Source organism: Delphinus delphis, chromosome 7, assembly GCF_949987515.2.
Source record: "Delphinus delphis chromosome 7, mDelDel1.2, whole genome shotgun sequence".
Lineage (NCBI taxonomy): Eukaryota > Metazoa > Chordata > Mammalia > Artiodactyla > Delphinidae > Delphinus > Delphinus delphis.
In genome coordinates this window covers 108,982,647-108,997,282 of record NC_082689.1, presented here as the reverse complement: position 1 = coordinate 108,997,282, position 14,636 = coordinate 108,982,647, and positions in this window count along the sequence as shown.

Below are 14,636 nucleotides of genomic sequence, written 5' to 3'. Positions count from 1 at the left end.
TCAAGAGAGAGGTCTGGGCTGAGGGGCAGCGAGGTGGAGATGGCCCGGGGGAGAAACGAGGGCACCTGGGAGGGGGAGGGCCCTGGGGGTGCGGCCTGAGCACAGCCTCAAGAGGAGGGAGGAAGAAGTTTTGCGGGCACAGAATGCTACAGAGTTGCGAAATGCCTTCCTTTAAGAAGAGTTCCCTGGTCAAGAAAGCCACTGTGGGGCTTCCCTGGTGGCGCAGTGGTTGAGAGTCCGCCTGCCGATGCAGGGGACGCGGGTTCGTGCCCCGGTCCGGGAAGATCCCACGTGCCGCGGAGCGGCTGGGCCCGTGAGCCATAGCCGCTGAGCCTGCGCGTCCCGAGCCTGTGCTCCGCGGCGGGAGGGGCCACAACAGTGAGAGGCCCGCATACCGCAAAAAAAAAAAAAAAAAAAAAAAAAGGAAGCCACTGTGGCCAGTGAGGCCAGAGAGGATGTGAAGGGCAGTCAAGACAGCCTTGCCTGGGCTGCTCTTGGGTCCCCGGGGCTCCGGGGAGAGGCTGCCGTGGGCCTGCCAGAGAACACGGGCGGGCCACTAACAACAACGTTTAGGCCCGGCTCTGGTTGTGCGGACAAGCAAATCACTGAGGAAGACACTTCTCGGTATAATAAAGAAGGATAGTTAACAATGAGGCAGGAAGCCAGCCCCTGATTACAGATGAGGAGCCCGACTGCTGATGGGGGAAGGGGTGAGAGACCTTCCTGGCCTCCCAGCCCGCCAAGGTCAACGCACAGTGGGCAGAGACGGATGCCAAGTCCTGGAATCCCAGGGTGGGCAGAGGCTCATCTCACCCCCACAGTGACCTGCCTTGTGTGAACTGCCGGGGTGACCAGGAAGGAGGCCCAGCTCTTCCCCCAAAGAGGTGATAAGCTCGTGGTGGGCCAAGGTTCGCACATAGAGACCATCCCAGCATGGAGGCAGTGGCATTCCTCCTTTGGAAGCCTGATGTGACGCCCCATTCTTACTTTGGGAGGTCTATGGGGCAGAGTCACAAAATGGGCTGGGAAGTTTGTAGAAGGTCATCCTTCATGATGAGCTGGCAAGCCTGAATTCATGGCTTCTGGCCAGTGACCTCACCCAAGCTTCAGGTGGAGGTGTCTAACTGCCCATCTTCCCCGATGGCCACGGCACCTCTCAGATGGGCTTGTCAAACCCGGGCGTCCCGCTGACGCCACGTCGTGCTCACCCGGTACTCACCTGCCCCTGCCCCCTAACTGAACTCTGATTTTGTCCAGGGTACCAATCAACTCCACTGAAATCACTCAGACTTCCATGCAGCTATGAGTGACCGTTTGACACAATCCCGGCCAGCGAGAAGAGGGAGGGCATCCTCTTCCCGTAGAGTCAAAGCCTTCTTAAGACAAGGGCCCTGGGAATTCCCTGGCGGTCCAGTGGTTAGGACTTGGTGCTCTCACTGGACTCCATCCCTGGTTGGGAATTAGGATCCTGCAAGCCGTGCGACTTGGTCAACAGGAAAAAAAAAAAAAAAAAGAGCACGGCCCTCGCCTCCTTCCTTGCCTGGAATGAAACAAGCCCGTCACGTTCGTGAGGTTTCTGTTACCAGAAGGGTCCTGGTTGTTCTGTGCTCCGGTGTCTGTCACCAAGTCCTCTGACCGGCCTCTTAAAGAGCTCTAAATCCTTCCGGGGGGCTCAGGCCCCCCGGAAGCTGGTGATGGGCCGGTTTGCAGCCTGCCTCTGGGCTCCAAGCATGTGGCCTTGATGGTGGAACATTGCCTTGGGCCTCAGACTGTTTTCTACGAAATAGTGGTGACAACGCTTAAGTCGCAGGGTTGTTGCATGAACTAAGAAGTATTAAAGAATAGTTTTTAAAAGGTAAAATCATACATACATATATACATACATATCATACAAATAAAACATCAACACATTTTACGTAATTAATGAGGAACCAGCGAGATGCTACAAGGTAGTTTCAATGGGCACTGGATTCCCAGAGATTCACGGTCTCTCCTGGACAAAATTCACGTGCCCTGTGACTGGGAATCACATGTATTCTGTCAGTCGTGCGTGAACTAACTCAGTCTCCCCAGAGCGGGAGCACCAGGCTGGTTGCAGGCGCGCACCTCTTACAATCAGACAACCCTCTCACTGGGTGACACCCAGGATGCCGTGAAGGGACACTCAGTCATTTTTTTTTTTCTGCGCAGTAAAGTTTCTCACAATTTTTAGGGCCATAAGCTTCACCTTCAATTCCTCTCGGTCACAAAACTACGGTCTCATTAGGTCTGGCCTGATTATTTACTTAGATGCAGTAAGAATGTTCATTAATTTACGGACCTCCTTAAATTTTCTGTGAGCCATCGAGTAACAGCCAAGGCCCTGGAATTAGCCTTTGTGGGAAGTTTTCATGAGTCTCAGCCTGGATTTTTCTTTTTTTATTGAAGTATAGTTGATTTCCAATGTTGTGTTAATTTCTGTTGTACAGCAAAGTGATTGTTATACATACATATACTTGCTTTTTTATATTATTTTCCATTATAGTTTATCACAGGATATTAAATATAGTTCCCTGTGCTATACAGTAGGACCTTGTTGTTTATCCATTCTACATTCTATATCTAATAGTTTGCATCTGCTAATCCCAAACTCCCAATCCATCCCTCCCCCACCCCCTTCCCCCTTGGCAACCACAAGTCTGTTCTCTATGTCTGTGAGATTGTTTGTTTCATTTGTGTCATATTTTAGTTTTCACCTATAAATGATATCACATGCTATTTGTCTTTCTCTGTCTGACTTACTTTGCTTGGTGTGATAATCTCTAGGTCCATCCATGTTCCTACAAATTGCATTATTGCAATTTTTTATGGCTGAGTAATACTCCATTGTATATATAGACCACATCTTCTTATCCATTCATCTGTCGATGGACACTTAGGTTGCTTCCATGTCTTGGCTATTGTGAATAGTGCTGCTATGAACATAATGGTGCATGTATCTTTTTGAATTACAGTTTTGTCTGGCTATATTGCTGGGTCATATTGGAATATGATCCAGGCTGGGTTTTTCAAAGCCTCTATTATTTGCTGGGAAACAGACCCCCAAGGAACTGTTGCCACTGGATGATTGGATATATTTCCTCTTTTCTCAAAGCTTCTCCAATTGGGGAATCCTCCCGATCTGCAGGAAGCGACCTTCTTCACCACCTGTGAGGCTGGGATGGGCTTTGTGGCATTGATTGTGTCTATAAAGTGGCTCATCACACCTGATGAAATGAGAATCGTCCCCAAGTATGACATCCCAAATACACAGTCCAATTATATTCCAGGAAAAAGGAGGACAGTTTCTCATTAAACATATGACAATAACTGCATTTCCATGCAAAGTTCAGGGAACTAAGCAAGAGACTCTGAATCCTGGAGTTTAGGGGGTCAGAAATAATTGGATGAAAATGTCTCTTTCCATGCCCAGCTATGAACTGTTCAGCAGCTAAAAACCATGCCCGTTTTCCATCTGAGGTGGTTCTACTCAGTACACAGGTCATCAGACCTGTACCAGACGTTTAGTGTACCATATATGGGTAAAAACTGGAAACAACCTAAATGTCTACCAACAAAAAATGATTAAAGTGTAGTCACACGATGGAATATACAGACAGGAAAAAGAATAAGCAAGAACTATATAGACCAATACGGAGTCATCTCAAAAACAGTGTCCACCACACTCTCCCCAAAAAAGTAAACTGCAAGAGGAGAGTTATGATTCCAACTTTAGGAAGATTGAAAGCTTGCAAAAAACTATGCCATATATCGCTAATGGATATCCATATATAACAAAGTGTTTAAAAATGCATGGGAGTAACATACATCAAATTTAGATGAATAAGTACCGCTGAGGAGGGAGGAAGGTGGGGAGGGGTTATGCAGGGACTTAAGTCATCTCTGGAAAAAAAAATGTCTCTTTTCAATTTACGAAAGCAAAGTGAATTAAACTGTAGGTTAAGGAGGAAGAGAAAGGCCTCTGTCACAGAATCTATAAATGAAAAAAGGGGAAAGCAACGTCAGGAATTTTCCAAAAAAAAAATTTACCCACAATAAAATGGCCTCATTCAATCCTAAGTAATTAATTCTCGTTCCTTGCACCCTGGGTCAACAGTCTGCTTTCAAGAACAGTCTCCTCTGAACATAGAGTCCTAGAAATCCTGATCTACGGGTTGGTGTGGTCTGATGGCTGTGCAGGGGAGGTCAGCTCACCAATCTGTCCCCAGGAGGTGGTTCCATGAGGCATCAGTGGTCTTTTCACGGGGCTCTCAGGCTGCACTTCACTGACGAAGACGAAGCATCCAGTCTGAAGCTGATAGCAGAACTTCCAGACCAACAGCAAACTAAAGACTAATTTTGTCGATGACAAAAGCTGTGGTTCATTTATGACAGCAACTAGCAATGCAAAAATGGAGGAGAGTAAAAATCTCTATTGGGAAACAACTATTTCATAAGAGTTTTGATCAGTGTTTCCCTGAAGGTAAAATGAATTATGAAAAGCAAGGTCACTGACCAACCTTCAGGGCCTTCCCATAAGGCATGCAATGTCGGGAATATTTATATTGATGACATTTACCGATACCAACTTAGCCTGCGGAAGGCTGAGGGGCTCCTCTGATGTTTCAGCTCCTCCAGTGCAGCTCTGATGAAGGAATGTGGAACCCATTAAACACACAATTCCTTCTGGCATCTCACTCTCTTGTTTCATAAGGTGAAAGAACAAATCTTTGTGAGTTTCTAGGGCCCCTCTGAGAAGTTTCAAAGAATGTTTTAAAGATATCTGAAAGTTTTATTTTACTGTTTCTGTATTTAGGATCTGATCTTGGGACGGAGAAATCAAAAGAGTTGTCAGAGAGGATCTGGGCATGTGATTAAGAGAATATCAGGCACTGAGAAACAATTCTTGCTCTCCTACTTGGGAATAATACAAAATTGTGAAGCCAACCTAGAAGGTGGGATGATTCTGAAGAGCTGCATCTCTTTCCCAAGTGAGGCTTTGTGTGTGTTTTGTTTGTTCATAATCAAGGACATCAAAAAGTCAACATAAAGCACAGTAATTTTTATGGTAAGACCCAGACTATCTGTTATCTGGGCAGGTTACATGCAAGGTAAAGAGTCACCTTTCGTATTGTAGACAAAGGCGCTAGTCAGTAAACAAAGGCAGCAAACTCGTCCATAGTAAGTGAACTTGGCCAATGTTTTTAAGATTTAATTTTCATTTTATATCGGAGTCTAGTTGATTTACAATATTGTGTTAGTTTCAGGTGTACAGCAAAGTGATTCAGTTATACATATACATATATCCATTCTTTTTCAGATTCTTTTCTTATATAGGTTACTACAGAGTACTGAGCAGAGTTCCCTGTGCTATACAGTAGGTCCTTGCTGATTATCTGTTTTATATATAGCAGTGTGTACATGTTAATCCCAGACTCCTAATTTATCCCTCCCCCCCTTTCCCCTCTGGTAACCATAAGCTTGTTTCCTATGTCTGTGAGTCTGTTTCTCTTTTGTAAATAAGTTCATTTGTATCATTTAAAAAAATTCCACATATGTGATATCATATGATATTTGTCTCTGTCTGACTTACTTCACTTAGTATGATCGTCTCTAGGTCTATCCATGTTGCTGCAAATGGCACGATTTAATTCTTTTTTATGATTGAGTAATATTCCATTGTACTTATGTATCACATCTTTATCCATTCCTCTGTCAATGGACACTTAGGTTGCTTCCACAAGCACGTATTGGGGTGCACGTATCTTTTCGAATTATGGTTTTCTCTGGCTATATGTCCAGGGGTGGGATTGTTGGATCATATGGTAGTTCTATTTTAAATATGTTTCATGATTTCTTTTCAGAATCAGGTATTCTAAACCAAGACAAGTAAAATTTACTTTTTCAGTTTTGTCCCTCACTGTACTCTTTCACATTGTGAAAGAAAACTGCCCTTCGCTGCCTCACGAAACAAAAGCACATCCACAGTTGTTATTTCTTTGTTACAATTGCTTTGTGTAGGACATCAACCACCCATATTAGTGATAACTTTTATCCAAAGTAACCAGCTTGTATTTTACAGAAAAAACTGGGGAGGTGGGTGGAAAACTGAGAACTTTCCCGCACAAGCCTGTGAGCTGACCAGCAGGGCACATGAGTTCACGGGCACACACCTCCCTTACTCCTTCTTCTTTTTTTTTTCTAATTTTTTTACTGGGGTATAGTTGATTTACAATGTTGTGTTAGTTTCAGCAAAGTGACTCTGTTATACAAATACATATACCCACTCTTTTTTTAGATTCTTTTCTTACATAGGTTATTACAGAGTATTGAGTAGAGTTACCTGTGCTATACAGTAGGTCCTTATTAATTATCTATTTTATATACAGTAGTGTGTATATGTCAGTCCCAATCTTCCAATTTATCCCTCCCCTCCCTTACCCCCGCAGTAACCATAAGTTTATTTTCTACATCTGTAACTGTTTTGGTTTTGTAGATAAGTTCGTTTGTGTCATATTTTAGATTCCACTTATAAGCGATATCATATGATATTTGTCTCTCTCTGTCCGACTTACTTCACTAATTATGAGAATCTCTAGATCCACTGATGTTACTGCAAATGGCATTATTTTGTTCTTTTTTGTGGCTGCGTTACTCCTTCTTCAAGTGGAAAATGTGAATACGTTTGTTAACATGACTCCCACACAGAGTGTTTCTGTAGCATGTAAAAATAAGAAGCAAAAGTACATAGAGTTATAATTATGCTTAGTAATGTTTTTCAGTATTCTATCTTAGAAATTACCTAGGTAGCCAATGATTATCCATTAATTATCTCCATTCAATATCAGTTTAAAGTTTCCAAGATGTGAAGATCTTGGAACTTGACCTCATCTGATTCACTACAAAACATGTAAGTTTGTCTGAATAATGATTCAATTTCGAGTAACACCAATTTACAGTTTTCATAATTGGAATATTACATAAGAGTAATGTTAGCCTTTTGGTCGGTAAGCTATTTAAGAAGTTCAATGAATTATTCTTTCCATGAGAAATCAAACCAAATAAAATGTACACTTGCATTATACTGAACACTGACAAATCAAGGAAAAGACCTACCTGTTTTTTAAAGCCAAAATTATTAAGCTAACCTGATTTACCTTATTTATATGAACTTGGATTTATAAAATGTTTCTAGGATAGCCATTTATTTATGAAGGATATTTTATTCAAATACATTGAAAGTATCACCACTTAGGAATATTAGATTTATATATTGCTTAATTTTTTTCTATAAACAAATCAGAACAGAGTTTCTTTAAGATATGATAATCTAATATAATCTATTAACGTATTTTATGCTCACACACCAAGAGGTCAAGGTCTTTTTCCACAATAGATCCACAGACACATGAATACATAGATACATAGAGAGATTTGTCTTCAGTTTTACAAGTTCAGTCACAGGCCAAAAGTAAAGACAAGATCTGACCAATCCCAGATCTCAAAGAGCTGGTCTTTCCAGTAGGCACTAAATTCTTAATTGACTTGAGCTCAAAATAGACAAACAAGCAAACAAAAAAAGGACTAAAAATGTATTAAAGATACATGCACCCCAATGTTCATAGCAGCATTATTTACAATTGCCAAGGTATGGAAGCAACAGAAGAATGGATGGGGAAGATGTGGTATATATACACAATGGAATACTACTCAGCCATAAAAAAGAATAACATCTTGCCATTTGCAGCAACATGGATGGACTTGGAGGGCATTATGCTAAATGAAATACTTAAATCAGAGAAAGGCAAATGCTGTCTGATATCCCTTATATGTGGAATCTAAAAAATACAACAAAGTAGTGAATAAAACAAAAAGAAGCAGACTCATAGAGAACGAACTAGTGGGTTACCAATGGGGAGGGGCAATATAGGACTGGAGGGAAAAAAGGGTTATTATGGGAGTATACAAAATCATACGTGTGAAACTTGTGAAAATTGTAAAGCACTATAGAATTTAAAGAATCATTCATTCAGTTAAAAAAAAGTTAAATAGAAAAGCACTAACAAGGTGGATTTTCTGTTGTCTCTCACCAGAAGGGACTAGATCTCTATCATCCGTCTACAGAGATCACCAAACGCTCAGACCATAAAACCAAATTCCCAACCACTGTTGCCAAGAATGGAGAATAACTTATGAGTCATGCATGAACCAGCAACAAAAACATAAACACAGATTCAGTAAAGATGATAAAAATAGAAGTAGAGGAACAAAGAATGGATCAGGTCAGAGTTCTGTGGCTGATTGGGACTCACCCTGGGGCTAGAATAACTGTGTCTTAGCTCAGCAGCCCAGGAAGTGCCCCTCTCCAGCACACAGCTTACCTGGCTCTGTTTGGTGAATCCACCATGTATCTCAGTGGGACCTCTGAGACTGCTAAAGGATAACTTTCCAAGAGGTGAAATCATGACTCTCACACAAATATAAAATGAATACCTGTCAAAGCTTTTATTTAACTACAAATTAATGAGAGCCAGTTCAAATGATACATGGATTTACAGAGATTTATATTCTCCATTGGATAAAACCCACTTGCGTGGCTGTGAACATCTTTGGCATTACTAGGACAGAAAACACCCACATCACCATCAGCCCTCTGCAAGTTAACTTCTGTCTCTGCAGAGTTGCCAAATAGACGCCCCCTCCCCGCAAAAAAAAAAAAAAAAAAAAAAAAAAAAAAAGACAGCCCAAGGCGTGCATCACCATAGAATCAGACAGCTCCTGGAGGGTCCGCTAGCCACCAACCAGAATTCCATTGTAAGGATACCTTGGAATCTTTTTTTCCCATTCCAGAGTCTTTTGTGTGACAGAAGGATGCAGGAAGTGCACCTGTCACAGAGGAGAGGCCAGCTAAATGGCAACTGCTGGTCAGTCCAGTGATCAGGAGTCACCAGGTGCTTAGAGATATTCTCAAGCAAGGAAGGAGCTATGGCCCCAGGATGTTGTACATACTTGGCTTCTGCCTTGGCTCCTCTGAGTTGACTTCTTTCTTCCGGGGGAAAGAGATTGAGTGTGGGTCTAGGAGAGGGTGAAAGTGGAGGCAGTGCAATTAATTAAACAAACCTCAGTTAAAAATCAAAGTCTGGACAGGCCTGAAGGGGGAGCTCTCACACCCTGCCTTGCATTCTCAATTGCTTCCAAACAGGATGAGACCTATGCCTTACATCTTGGGCAGAAAGGTGTTGCCTACTTTACTATCCAGCAGGAAGAAAAATACTTCTGTCCACCCTACAACAGCTCAGCCAATCAGAGACTGTAGCATCCCAAACGATGAGAAGCCTTCATCCTTTGGACTCCCAGCTTCCTCCAGTGGACTTGGTATCAAACCAAACTTGGGTCCTCTTGCCTGTGCGCCAATCTACTGACACTGGGCTGTGTAAAGTAAAGCCAATCTACTGACACTGGGCTGTGGTGAAGGAAGGTGCAGTGTTTATTGCAGGGTGTCCAGCAAGGAGTCCAGAGAGGTGGTGCTCAAAATACCTGGACTCCCTGATGGCTTTCAGGGAAAGGTTTTTAAAGACAGGGTGAGGGAGGGGGATTGTGGGTTGCGTGATCAGCTTGTGGACCTTCTTCTGACTGGTTGGTGGTGAGGTAATTGGGAGTTAACATCGTCAACTTTCTGGAGTCTACATGCTTGTAGGCGTCAATCATAAAATTAACTTCTTCCACCTGATGAGGGTTTCAGTATCTGCAAAACAGCTCCAAGGACATGGCTCAGAATATTATCTATAGCCCTTGAGGAGGAACTAAAGGTCTTTGACTTTGTTTAATGGCTAAAGTATTATTGTTTTGTCTTGCTTGACTGTTTTCCTTTCTGCATTTTCTCACTTCTCTGATTAAATTTAGTCTTTGGAACTTGGGGAAGGCTTAGGAGGCTAACGTTATTTTTACACACAAGAGGCAGGTGGAGGACATGGGTGGGAGGGGTCTGTTCCAGGAAGGCCCCTAGGGTCCTGCTCAGTTACAGACTCTGGTTATTTCAGCCCCTCCCAACTCCCCTCCTTTCCCTATAAAAGCAAGATCCCCTTCCTTGTTCTCTGGATTTGCCTATTCTCCATCATAATTGGCATGTCCTTAATTGCAATTCCTCTGGCTATTCCTGGATAAACTCGCCTTTGCTGGTGAGATAACTGACTATTATATTATTAAAGTTGACTAGGGGGACACCAGCTAAGGACCTGGGCTTGCTGGCTTCCTGTAGGGACGTGTAGCTATCGCCTCTGTTCCCCCAGTTCTTCTGGAAAGTTGCACAGAATATTCACAAATAAAATTTTATCTTAACTGTGTTGGAGGAGTCTGCACAGGACTGAATACTGTAATAATTTAAAAAATGCATATACTAGTTTTCTTCTTACAGAATTGAGCTGAAAAGTTTTTAACAACCAAAATGGCACAAAAGTGACCAATGAGCCCCTTTGCTGACCAATGAGAATGGATGTGAGCTGTAAAAGCAATAGTTCGATTTGGTCAGACCAGTTCCTTCCTGTGAATTTCAGCCTGTTCATGACAGAAAAGTCAGAAAATGCCCCAAAGGAGCCCAGCCTCAGTTAATATTTTGTGTATATAATTTGGGGTCTTTCTATTTGTCGACTGAAAAAAAAATGCACAACCTAAAATTTGAGAATTATGTTTTATTCAGCAGACATTCTGAGGACTTCAAGCCAGGGACACAGCCTCTCAGATGCTCTGAGGGACTGCTCTGAAGAGGTAAGCGGGGGAGCCAGGATATATAGGAGTTTTTGCAACAAAGACCAGGTAGTCAGAACATCAGAAGATTACTGTTAATTAAAGAAAACCAGACATCTCAAGTTAATGAATTTAGTGCTTTTCTACGTACGGGAAGATGCAAGAGTCTGGGCTCATTGAAATCATTCCTTTGATATGCACCTCAGCTCTCTGGGGCCAGGATCCTGTGCTTCTCATCCTGAGTCTCCCAGGGTGCATCGTTGCGGGTGGCTGCAGTGGCTGACTGCTGGATGGTGCACATCTGTTTCTATCCTGAGGTCCCTCAGGGCTCACCATTGGGGGTGGCTGTAATGTGATGGCTTGATGGCTGCAACATCCTTTGTTTACTGATATGGCAGGTCACATCTTTTCATTCACACATTTATCTATATTTTACTACATCTATACTTTTAAGTATGATTAACAGTATCTGTTATATTGCAGTTAAAATCAATCGGCTACATGCATATGTGAAACACCCTTCTTAAGTCTGATGATTACCTACAGGCTGTGTGGATCTAGTGTCATTCACTAAAGTTTTCTCCCGCTGTTGGACTCTAACAAACTTCACGTCTGTAACATATTCTCTGTTTACATCCGTATTTATTTCCTCAGAATACATTTTTGCTCCCCCAACACTCTCCCGACACCAGTTCCTCCCGGGCTGGGGACCTGTTCTTTCAACATGTGTTTCCAGCCCTTGGTGCTGTTCCCTACCCTCAGCCTGGGGATGGTGGGGCCCTCCGGGCTACTTGGGTTCTTGCATTCTCAGTCTTGCTCTGGTCTCTCTGCAGGAGGCTCTGCATGCAAGGCTGGGGTTTAAATCCCACCCTCCGTGCTGTGCGCATCCAGGCCTGCCCTGCTGGTGCTGGGAGCCTCCTTCTCCCCCCTTCCTTCACCCTGCAGTCCCCACCCCTCCCCCATGAGTCTTGCAATGACTGATCAGTCTTTCCATTATGGAGTAGCTGCTGCAGGTGGCCCTGTGCTCCTCTGTTTTACTTTAATATGACCTCATCAGTCTTTGACAGCTCCCTTGCTTTCTTTTTTGTATTCATTTGTTTGTTCTTCTTTTTAAATTGAAGTATAGTTGCTTTACAGTGTTGTGTTATTTTCTGGTGTACAGCAGAGTGATTTTTTCCCACTCTTTATTATGAAAAATTTCAAGCAGAACAGGAAGCAGAATGGTATAACAAAACTCCATGTGTCCATTACCTAGACTGAATCATTGTGAACATTTTTTTGTATTTACTTTTTTTGGCACAAGTATTTTAAAGTCAATTACAGATATTGTGACATTTCAATGTGAATCTTTTTTAAAAATGACATCTACCTACACAGACACAAAACTATCATCACACCTAAGAAAATCAACAAAAATTTCCTAATATCATCTTATACCCAAAACATGTTTAAATGCCCCCCATTTATAACCCCCCAAATATCTTACAGTTGGTTGTTCAAACAAAGATCCAATCAGGAACCACTCATTGCATGCAGCTGCAGTATACCTAGAAGTCCAGTATACCTAGACTTCTAGGTATCTTGTAATCTAGATATTGCACTGTCCAAAATGGTAGGCACTGGCCACATGCGGCTATCTGAATTAATTGAAAATAAATAAATAATAAAAATGAAATAACATAAGAAATGCAGCTCTTAGGTCTTACCAGCCATGCTTCCGGTGCTTAACAGTCACACCTACACGACAGAACATTTGCATTATCACAGAAAATTCTACTCGTCACTAGAGTAGAATTTTCCCCTTGTTCTAGAACATTCCCCTTGTTCACTCTGACATCTTTTTATATATAATATTGACCTGTTGAAGGGATCTGGCCAGTTTTTACATAGAATACCCACCTTCTAGATCTGTCTGATTATTTCTTCGTGGTGTCATTTAATTTGTTCCTCTACCCCCTGTTTTGCCTATAAACTCCAAGTTAGAGCTAAAAACTCAATTAAATTTAATTCTTAGACCCAGCAGGGAGAGCATCAATTGGTGCATGAGGGTCAGGGGTGATTTTCCTACAAAGTGTGTGCTGACAGTATTGTGGCGTGATCAGGCGCACTTCCCTTCATTCTGAACTTGTCCAGTACAGTCATGCACTGTCCTAGCCTCGTGATTTTGATATTCAAATTGTGTTACTCTACTGCACATGGGAATTTTCCAGAGTCACAGTTATAAAATTTTCCAAAGTCACATTATAAAATTTTGCACCTTCTACAAGACCTTAATTTGGCTCAGTGATATCCAAGCATCAGTGAAACAGAACAGCAAGCTACCTGACCACCAGGAGAGAGGCTCCCACGGCAGAGAGGTGCCTGAGTGGGGGTGAGGGTCATATGTGACAAGCCCAGCAAATGACCATTCTCATGGTGGCAACTCCAGCTGCCTCACATGTGCTCATAACACTGGGATCTCAATGGGATTTTTAAAAATACCTCATTTAAGGAACTAAGATAAACAAAAATCAAAAATTTTAAGAGAAACCATAGGACAGGATTTTTTGTTATTTATTTGGAATCTTCACTTCTAAAAATTATTAAAATGACTTGAAAAGTAGAACTCATAAGGGAAAATCGCTATAAAGGTTCAAACCAGTACAGGGGACTGATTGAATAAACTGTGCTCACTTACTTATTTCTTTGCCACATCAGTATATAGAGATATTTCTAATTATAGCTGCTCAGTACTCCTTTGTGTGGTGGAAAGACAGTTTATAATTGTAAACCAGGTTTTATTTCAGATAAGATGAAATAATGTTATTTTTATAATTCTTAGCTTTATTTTCCAAAATAAATCTAACTAGAAGCTTTTCCCTCTCATTTTTCCCCTGAACTTTAGTCTCTGCTTTACGCAGATTCACTTTTAGGGACTTTTTTTCGGCGCCAGTAGTTTTGAGTAACAACCTGAGTGCTCACACCTTTACAAGTAAGAATTCTAAAAAATTCCCTTTGAAAACGAAAGTAGAAAAATTCCTTTTGAAAGCGAAGCCAAAGCCCTAAATTTTTTTGCTCCTTGGTCACGGCAAAGTGGCCACGCTGGGCCATTTCCCCCATGACTCATGCATCTCCTCTCCCGGGTGCCTGGTTCCAGTGTGAGCTCTGCTCTTGCCAGCTGTGTTCCTGGGCAGTGCCTTGGCTTCCTGTGTGTCAAATGGGGGTGACACTGGTCTCCCAGGCGGTAGTGAGGATTAAATGAGCTGGTGCTGCCGACCCAGAGCAGCTGTGGGCTGGCCTTGAGAGGCCCTGGGTGAAGCCAGCTCCCCAGATAAGACGTGCTGGGTATACCATTCTTCTAGGGCTTCCTCTAGCAAACAAATCCCACTGAAGGAATTTCCAAAGCAGATGAACTAGGGCTGCAGGGGTCTGGACAGCTGTGGGAAGGGCCACAGCGATGGTCACTATAGCCCAGAAAGACTAACTGGTCTGAGCAAAGAGAGGGTATTTGAAGAGGTTGTTTTGGTGGATAGATTTTTTAAAATTAATTTTATTGAAGTATAGTTGATTTACAATGTTGTGTTAATTTCTGCTGTACAGCAAAGTGATTCAGTTACGCACACATACATTCTTTCTCTTACTCTTTTCTGTTATGGTTTGTCACAGGATATTGAATATAGTTCCCTGTGCTATACAGTAGGACCTTGTTGTTTATCCGTCTTATATATAATAGCTTGCATCTGCTAATCCCAAACTCCCAATCCACCCCTCCCCCTGCCCCCCTTGGCAACCACAAGTCTGTTCTCTATGTCTGTGAGTCTGTTTCTGTTTTATAGATAAGTTCATTTGTGTCCTATTTTAGATCCCACATATAAGAGATCTCATATGATATTTGT